The sequence below is a fragment of the Poecile atricapillus genome, chromosome Z, assembly GCF_030490865.1.
Source record: "Poecile atricapillus isolate bPoeAtr1 chromosome Z, bPoeAtr1.hap1, whole genome shotgun sequence".
Classification (NCBI taxonomy): domain Eukaryota; kingdom Metazoa; phylum Chordata; class Aves; order Passeriformes; family Paridae; genus Poecile; species Poecile atricapillus.
In genome coordinates, this window is record NC_081289.1 from 99,158,362 (window position 1) to 99,168,724 (window position 10,363).

The window sequence follows — 10,363 nt, forward strand, 5'->3', positions numbered from 1 at the left end:
AAAATTACATCAGATGCCTGTGTTTAAATGCCTGAGTTACTCCTTAGTGTCTTGGCAGTAACTTCTAGACAGAGCAAAAATGTTCCATTCAATGTTGTATCTGCGCAGGATGGGGAGGAGCAGGATGTGGATCCTGTTGAAGAGGAGAAGCATATTTGCCTTAAAGGTGTTGGCTTGTTTGGTGTGTGAAGTGATGCATTACAGAATACATTCCTGTATTTTTTTTTCCTCAGGAATGAACTCTTTACAGTTGATTTTTTGTGGGGTCAGGTTTTGATTATATTGTTTTGCTGTTTGTATCCTTGTCAGACCAAATATGTGCTCAGATTTGTGGTGGCAAGAGGTACTTTAAAATATATGACCTCAGGTATCAAGGTAGGAAGGATCAGGGAGCCTGAGTACCCTTACAGATCTGAACCTTGCTGCTTCAGAGTTGCAGATCACAGTCTGGGTGTCCCTGAGCCAAGTGCTTGGGACTTAATGTTTTTAGAGAGGTCTGCATCAGAAGACTTTGATAGAAGAGTTGAAATCAGGATTGGTCACTGCTGTCTTTCAGCTGAGAATCTAGGCTTAGAGTCCAGTTGGCACTTGGGGTAACAAGAAAAAACCCCTTTACTGATGAGAGAAAATTTTCAGGATTGTACTGCCGCTGCCTACAGGCATGCTAGTTTTCCATCCCTCAGATCACTTGCAGTCTCATCCTCCCTGTTTATGACTGTAAGATAAATTATAACAGAAAGCTATTGCAGATACCATTTTTCTGCATTCTTCTCTTGAAGAAATGTGGATTGCTTTTTGATTTGACTTTTTTCCTGGTGCAAACTATGATTGGCAGGACATCGTTGCTTGCGTGACCATTTTTTACTGTCCCCAAACCAAAGGGCTGAATTCTGACAAGAGAGTTTAAGTGAGGATCTGAAATATATTTGGTCTTAAATGTGTTGGATTCACAACTGCAACAGATCATTGAAAATCCAGGGGTAGGAAAACAAGATCTAAATTATGCAGATTTCCTGTATATAAAGGATAAAGTAGAAATCTTTGTGGGCATCACACAGAAGGGAATATAAGGAGCCAAACTCAAAGGAATATTTATTAAGCAAGTTTTCTTCGGAAGGCAAAAAAGAGAGAGCCGCCTTCTTGCAAGTCACTGTTTTTGTTAATACAAGGGGAGTAACACAGATTGTATTGTGTGAGAGCAGCCCTGAAGGTGAGTTCATACTTTGAGATGAACAGGGGACAGGGCAGGACTTCTTGTTCTTGGCAAATGTATTTGTAATGAGCTGTGTAGCTGGCAGTCTTCTGCAAAGAAAATACAAACCCTGCTTACATATGGAGGCTAGTTTTTTTTAGTTTACCTGATGAATAAGTGAGATCCATACTTACTTCAGCACTTTGCTCATCCAAATTATGAGGTGCTCTACCAGCGAAGTGCTTTGGCATCAGTGCAGTTCTGAGTCAATATGCCATGAACTTTTAACTTTTTACTCCAAGAGCAAAAGAGAGACAGGAAGGCTCTGGAGGACATTTTGGCTTATATTCTGTTTTTATTGGGTCTTTACTCCAAGTGAGGACCCTAGCAGATTCCTTTGTTTGGGTGAGGCCAGCAACCTACTATAGAGGGGGAATTTAGGAAGCAAAGATGTAATGTCCAACTGATATCTCCTTCACAAATACTGCAGTGACATTCACTGCTGTACAGACCCTGCACAGAGAGTCTTAAGGTAAATTCCCCTCTAAGCCTTCAAAGCAGAATATTTTCCCAGTGCTTCAGGCTGTCCATCTTCATAAATGTCATGCACACTTCTAGAAAGTACAAGAAAGCATGTGTAGAGTGCACAAGTTAAAAAAATTCCTAGTATTAAACCTATTGAAGATTTTTAGTGATTCATTTGTGTTGAAATTATTTGTATATTGGCTTGCTGGTATCTGAAATGTTTTTGTAAATGTACTGTTCTAAATGTTCTATGTCAGTTACTCCCAAAAAGCAAAACTGAAATGCTTCATAAATCAGGGAAATAAATAATGTCTGAGAGAATATACTGCAATATTACATACTGAAATAGATTTTGTTTGAGGAAGTTATATACAATAAAGAAAGTCACAGGTGCTGAAAATTGTAAAAGGCCGAGCTGGATTCTTCTCAGCCAAGTTTGAAAGCCACTTTTGATAGGCAGGGCTTCCTGGATTTTAATCGAGGAAGGCCAACTTTTTAAAGGTACTTTGGCACTTAAAATGTATGAAAACACCACTGAGAATTTTGAACATGCATTGGAAGGGGATAAAATTCAGAATTCCCTTTCCCTCCAGTATCTAGCCAACTGGGATCTAACTCAACCAAGACCTTTCTCCATTCATAGGGTGCACAGTGTGTTTGAGAAGCTGACAGTGTGATGTCTGGTATTTTTCTGGAACAGAGAGTTCTGAGGCTGTTAAGAAACTAAGAGTGCAATCATTCTCGACTTCATCCCTGGCTGAAAGTAGGGAAAGTATTAGCAAACCTGCAGAATGCCTGGCCAGACTTTGGGACTTGGCACCATCTGTGTGGGCTCTTGCCTCTTCCTTTGGGTCAGAGGACTTTCAGGGCTGCCACATGATGGCACAGCAGGAGTCAGAGCATGGTGAACAGTACGTCTTCTTCTTCCTTGCTCCCTTTAGGTCACATAGTTGTTTTAACAAAGAGGTACAGTTCACACTCCAAGCCACAACTCCACCCTCTGGAGCATGTAGTCCCAAAGGAGTGCTCTGCTTAGCAAACTGTTGCAGTGTATTCTGCAACCACTCTAATGGCTCGGAATAAAAATGTTTATTTGTGCTTTTGTTTCTGGTGTGTGACTGGCTTTTCCTAGGTCTCTGTTTAAGAACTCAAGAGCACACAGTTCTCTCAGTGAAGGAGCAGCAAAGAGTAAGCTGTATAGTAAAAGCCTGCTGTCACATATGTAATACATTTGTGAGAACGGCATGCCTAGAACTAAACAACTCAAGATTGCCAGTATTTAGCTAAAATCTGGCATATAATACCTGCATAGACCAGTCTTTCCCTTCTTGAAAATACAGATAAGAATGAGTCAAAAATAGCTTACAGAGCTTACAAACAATCAGGACAGAGCAGATCAATGTAAGAAAATCTAAAATACATGGCATCAAAGTCTTCCATTGTCTTTTTAGTGAATAAGATAATAAAATAAAGTATCTGAGACTCTCTTCTCTCTCTCCACTTTCCACTGCCCTCCTTTGGTTCATTTGTGCTTTGTTCTTTCTTGGAAAGTAAATTTCCTGAGCCTGTGAGGATCCTATGACCTAAGCAAACTATCAAAACCTGTGCTGTATCTTGGGAGTCTGCACGGCTGCAGTTGCAAGAGAAAGGGAGTCCTTCAGTGATTTCTTAATCAGCTAAGCTTAGGGACAGTGAGGAATGCCATGGGAACTTGACCATGGCCTTTTGCAGAAAAGATTGCTCTGAGAAATGCTGTATGATAACTTAAGGTGGTGTGATAACTGTCAGAAAGAAGTATTCTGAACTAGTCAAAACAGCTGATTTTGTGAACTACAGCTGGTGCAAATCAGCAGGGGAGGTACTCATGTGTCACTTGAGGTGTCCTTCTGAAGCTTCATGGTGTGTTTTATTCAGGTCTTGCCAAGTAAACTGTGCTAGGATGTAAGATGTCAAGGCAAAGTTAAGTGTGTGAGGACCGAGGAGAGCTGTAGACAAATGTCCAGAATTCTTCTACAGCAGCAATGAGGGCACCAACAAGAAATTATTTTAAGCAGAGAAAGCCAAGACCCCTTTAAATTTGGTACCTCTTTCTTTATGTGGCTGAACACAGATCAGTGCAGACCAGTGTGGCTTTCCTGGAAGAGGTCACCTCCCAGCTATTGGGATCTCCCTGCTATGAGGACAGCATTTGAAACCAACAGGGGGATCATGACACTCCTTGGAAGATCAGAGGACAGGTTATGAACAGAAATGTATCACGGGAAGCTGTAGGCAGCTTCACCTGAATCAACCTGAGTCTTTCACATTTGAGAAATTTGGTTTGGATTAGGTGAGTTTTTTTCCAAGAAGAGTTGCCAAGAAGCGTGGTACTGTCAGTGCTAGAGGTCTAAATGCCAGTCCCATGGTACTTGATATCTGAATTTGGACTTTAAGAAAGTGTCAAAATGGATTTGTAGCTCTTGGGCCTGGGATTTGAGAAATCTTCTCTGAAGGTAAGGGGAAAGACTTAAAAAGACTCAATTTAAAAAGCCAAAAGTTAATCTATCAGGAATTGACATTTCTATGATCCTATCCCATTTGCAGCCCTGGGTGACTAATCCTCATTTCCTGCCCATATGTTCCAGTCCTGACTGAAACAAATGCTAACCTTCAAGACAAAATTGGAATGGATGTGCCTGACCACTGGATCTCTGGCATATGCCCCTCTGATATGGAAGAGACATCATGCACTCCAGGTGTACAATGGCTCTGTTCACTGACAGAATGGTGAGACTCACCTAGTATGCTGAGAGGAACAGCTTGTTATGGGGCTTGCATACTGAGAGAGGACTAACTCAAACACTTTACCACTCTTCCTTTCATCTGCCAGTCCAATATTTTGTTCCAACTCCAGCTGCAAGCACCACATAACAGGAAAACTTCAGTGATACTAGCTCAAGGCTTGGAGGGCACTTCAGTGTGACACAATGTGTGCTTGGAAATTATGGGCTAGGTTTTTTTTCTTCAGCACCTTTCTTCTGTTTCCAGGATAATTAATGAGCAAAGCAATGATGGAACTGTACATGTAGGTAGTAAATTCAGCACTCATAAGTAACTTAGATTTGCAAACAGGAACTGCCACTCCACCTTCTTACAAAGCAGAGTACAAAAATCTGCATCTAAGCCTGTGGAGACAGACCCAGTCTTAGTACATGGTAAAAACTGTAATACATCATGGCAATAAATGGTTTCCTCCTCGAAAAAAATTATTTTTCTTGATTTTTTCAGATATTTCTTTATCTCTACATTTTTTGTATTGATTAGTTGTTCCCACTTGTAAGTGTAGAGCAATATTTGTTTTCCAGTCTGCGTTTTACTAGTCCTGTGTTTCTGAAGATGATGGTGGTGGTGTTTGGTGGTGCAGGGTACTGACAGGAGATTCAGGGCCCAACTCCTACCTCAGACAGCAATCACACTCAGTATTAGTGCTGCTGTCATGAGGAAAGGCCAGATGTGAGGTGAAGAGAATGAAGTAACATATGGATGTTGGCAGGAGGCCATGCGGACAATGATCAGTTGTTTAAAAAGAGTGAAAGGGTTCCAAAATGCTGTGTTTTGCACATTTGCTCCTGCCTCTGAGCAGTGTTCAGCTGCTGGGGCTGCTATTACTGCAGGAATCTTCCCACTCTGCTATCCACCATCTTAGAGCAGTCAATTATTGAACTCCTTGAGTTAAAAATAGATGTGTTGCAGTAGGTTCTGAGAACACCATCTGTTTTAAACCAGGCAACTAAAAGGTATTTCTCAAGTTGATGGCAGTCATGCAGGAAAATTTTCTATGTAATTTCTATGCAAATTTTCTATTTCATTGCCTTATCTGATCTTTTCAGGTCATTATTCCTGTGCAAATTTTGTATAAAAGTTTAACTGTAACTTCTGGATCTGAGCCTGGATCTTTATCATCTCCTTCCTGGTTGTAAGAGTGAGATGAGACAGTGCCAGGTCTATGTTACACAGACAGCAGAATGGCTGGCAGCAGTTCCCTCTCACATTCTGTACCTGTGCTTTTTAACCCCTGTGGGGTTAGGAGGACAAAAGCTCCTCTCTCATGCCAAGCAGAGCAGAGATAAGGGTCATATGCAGGTTGGCTCTGCCTGGGGAACATTCAGGTTGGTATGTCCTGTCTAATATAGAAAAGTTGAATGTTTATTGTTTGCCGTATTAGTTGGATCACATCTTGGTAAGGTATTCAGAGTTGGCTGAGGCTACATCATTAAACTCCAGGGCATGTATTTTCTCTTTTCATCTATTTCTTCTAATCCTATATGGTTGGTTTGCCATTTCATGAGATTTTTTTTTATTCAGACCATCTTTTCAAATTTGTATTCTTACTGTAGTCACTACAAGTCCTTTGAGATAGTGTTTCTGGGAATTAGCAGATTGGAGTCCTGATTTCAGAGCAAAAAAAATTATTTTTAGCTTGCAAACTTGTATACAACCCACTAGAGCTGACCTGGCATTGGTGAACTTGACTAGGAATGGAGTATTTCATAGTTAAATGACTACTCATACTCAAAACTCAGCAGAGATTTTTATTGTGATATACCAGCCAAGCTGAAAAATGTTTCCATTTTATGTTGACTGACACGTCATGGACCAAATAATTTCTGTCTTGCTGACCAGCCAATGCCCATTAAGAGTTTTCTTCAGGAACAAAGCACAGTTAAGAGCACAACATGTCTCTGCTTTTTGTTAGTTAAATATTCAGCTGAATTAAAGCAATGAATCCTGATTTTTTTTTTTTTTTTTTTTTTTGGGAACATCTTGGGTGAAAAACAAATACTTCTTTCTTGCAGACCATATAGATTTGCATTTGAACAAACTATTCTCATTCCTTTCTCTGGAAGGAAAAAACAGTCAGTTGGATATTTTTGTTTCATTCCACTTTTCAGTTGTGGCTTAAGGAAAACATTCACGAAGTCCTTCTGGGAACAGCTGCCTGACATGGCAAATCTAAGTGTGTCTTGTTGAACTGTGTTCTAGTCTCTATAAATTCAGGGATGATGATGTGATAGAAAAAGCTCTCTCTCAACAGTGAAAAGAATCATGTGTAATTAACCAAACCAAACCAAACCTATGCAGTTATTTCATATGATTTGCTGTTTAGGAGACTAACCCACCAAGTGAGACAGTGGGAGGTCAGAGAAAATTCCAGTGGTTAAGACTGGAAAAAATTATACAATATTATAGGGCAAGTATACCCCCATGGGACTTTCTTTCCTCCTCCTGTAGTCAAATCCTGGCTAAACACTGTTAAAATTTAGCAACCAGGAATTGTTGAGGGGAAACAGCTATGTGCAACACTGGGATTTTTATTTTTGTTTGTTTTACTGGTGGACCATGTTGGCTTGGATCATTGTGATTGTTCCAGAGCAGGAATGGTCTGGTGGACTGAAGGAATGAGTAGCATGATGAAGGAGGCAGTGCCAAAGGACACAGAGAAACTCCACTGCTTCTTATTGCCATATCTGGGAAAAAGTGCAGCAAGCACCTAGTACTCCTTCAAGAAGTGCTCCTTGCTCCTGCAGTGGAAAATCTGCAGAAGTTGCACAGTCTTGCAACAATCTCAGGAGCCAGTTCTGCAAGTGCTGGCTAAACAGCGCACCTTTGTAACCTGAAGTACTATGTCAGTAACAGCATTCTCCCAAATTCCCATTTGCTCAAGTCTAATAGGAAGCTTACCTTAAGAGGTTTTTTACCTTCTTACAGGCCTGGGGTATTTTAACTCGGGAGTTTCAGTGTTGTTTATGATCCTTTAGTGTTTAGATTGGTTTGCATGTCAGATGCTCCAAGAACATTCACTACCAGTATTAATCCAGAGATCATGTGCCACAAAATAGTGTATTGCTCAAAGTTTGTGAATGGGTCTATCGTAGCCTGTTGTGCAGAAGAGAGAAAACTTTTCAAACACTCTGAAAAGGGCATTTAAATGGTGTTTTATTCTCATGATCTGTTCTAAGGTTATCACAAAATTTGGCCTAGAAGCCTTTATCTATAAACTGAGAGTCAGCTTACAAAGTTTCCTGGTGGAAGTTTACTTTTTACTTAAAATCATAGATCACTGTATTTTGCCTTATAACTTTTTTTTGTGTGTGTGTGTGTTTGTGTCTTTTGTATACCCCTATTTTTCAAGATTTTCTCTGCCACTCTGAAGACCAGAATCTTAATTTTTTTTATTTATAATGAGGAAGTCAGATAATGTGACAGCACTAGCTGGGATGTAAGGCAAAACACAGTACATGCCAGTATAGTTAGTTGAATCCTCTGTCTTCAAACTGTGTATTTGAGGCTCCACATCAGTCTCCTGGAATGGCCAGAATTGTCTGCTTAGTAGGCAGATGTGCCTCAGAGGTTGGTTGTATAAATCACAAATCAAGCAACTTTGCACAGAGCACTCCTTTTTATATATCTGGGACAGACATTCCTGTTTGACTGTGGTAAAAACCAACCAAACCCTGACATATTGCCAGCACTGAAGAGAAAGCTGAACTGACATTGTTACTACTCTGTAGGGGAATTGGAGAAGAGTGTCAACTTCCTCTTGTTCATTTTCATCCCAGCTGAGAGAGAAATCTGTTCCTCTAATTTGAACAGTCTCATTCCTATAATTCCTCTGTTATCATCCCCCAGATACTATGTTGTTGCAGACACAGTAGGGATGGTAGGCAGAGGCTTGTGGTGTTACAGAAGAAGGATTAGGCTCTTTGGTATTTACCTCAGTCTTCCATTCCTACTATATTACTCAGTGACAGCCTCATTCATTCTAAACTCAGTTTAGAAGGAGAGGGAATGGGTCATTCCCAGGAAGATAAGTGTGATTCCCTCCAAAATGTTCTGCAGTGTGTATGTGAGAAATTTGCAGACAAGTCCAGTGAAACAAATGAGATTTTTTAATGTCTCCAGTGCTGCAGTCTATTTTTTGAAAGCTTGTAACAGAAGTTCGTCATTGTTCTACTGGATGCTATAACAATGAATAATCCAGATTGGGTCTGATCCCACTATAGTCACATGCACCTTAAGAAATCAGTTGTGTTGCTAAATCAAATTGGTTTGTTTGGTGGCCTCAGTTTCCAGCCAAATGTCACTGTGTTGATTAGGTAGGAAATAAAATACCTTTGTTTGTGGCTTTTTTTTCTACTGATAGACCACAGAGCAGAACTTCATTGGAACCTTTCCACTGGAGTAATACCCTCTGGGAAGTAACATTTTAAGGGAGGTAAAATGATTCACTAAATTGGAATAGTTTCCATAATGTTTAGTTTAAAAAATTCAAATGTAAATAAAAATTGATCCTAAAAAAAGGTTTTTTTTCATATGACTCAGTTTTATTTAACCAAGTTCAGTTGGAGAAATAAGAGTAAGTGGGTAAGTGTTATAGAAAAGTGCTTAGAATCTATAGAAACTAAAAACATAAATTGGGTTCCTAAAAGATGTCTTTCATCCCAATTTGAGATGAATAAAAGACTATGAAATATGAAATGTCAAGCATTTCCCAAAGTTTTCTTTCTGTTATTGCTCTGAGTCAGTATAGCAGTGTACCCTGAAAATCCATCTACTTTCCTAGAAATGAAGGTCCATTGCAGCACTTCATCACACAGCACTTGGAATAGCAGCAATGTTGCAACAACTGTCTCATATTGCAAGACATACTTAACATAGAATTAATTTTTAAACTCTGAAAGGCTAAGTTGTTTGAGGAAGCAAAGAAGCACTCAATCAAGCCTTGTTTTTTCTTTCTTCCCTGTGCTGTGTCTACAGCATCGAATATTTTCCCTTTTTCTGGCTAAAATCCATTCACAATATTGTGCAGTAGCATGCAGCATGATATTTCCAACTAACTACTCATGTAGAAAATAAGGCTATCATTTGTTATCTTGCTCAGCTGAAAGCAGGCAGGCTAGACAGTGATGGCAACGCAAACATGATGGGTCTGTCATACTGGTAGAGCTTGGGTAGTACTTCTCAAGTGACACTGGGATCATCTTTTGAGGGTGATCCTGACAACCATGAGTCCTGGATGGTCGCACATGGCCCTAGCAGAGCTTTTTCTGATGTTTGAAGCTGTATGTTGAAGCTTGCAGGCTTCTTCAAGTGATTACAGAAGTCCAAAGGTTGAAGATCAAATTAAACCCAGCAGAGATAACATCACACCATGGGCAGCAGACTTCAGGCTGTGCAAGGGGATTGATTTGGAACCTGCTGTTTGCATTCTTTGGTGAATAGCAGGGAATGGTGGATGATAGCCCACATCTTCTTACGCACAAATAATTTTCAGATACACAAACTGAGTTGGTTGTGTTTGGGCCAAAAAGTATTTATTTTACTCTATTCCCCCCCCCCCCCCCAGGAAATCACCATATTTTTCATATAGCTAATCAAGGCAGAATTTGCAAGGGAAAATATTTGGTTATCTGGAACAGGCCCAGAGAAAATCTAACCTTTGTAGGCAGGACACAGGCTTTTATCCAGATGGACCAGTGAGAAAAACAGACAAGGTTCATTTCACCTTTTGATGGACAGTTATCTTGTCACATGACAATCTCAACCTACTCAGTAGGTACCAGCTGAAGTCTTTTGAGGGTTTTGAGAAAGTGAAATCCCTAAATT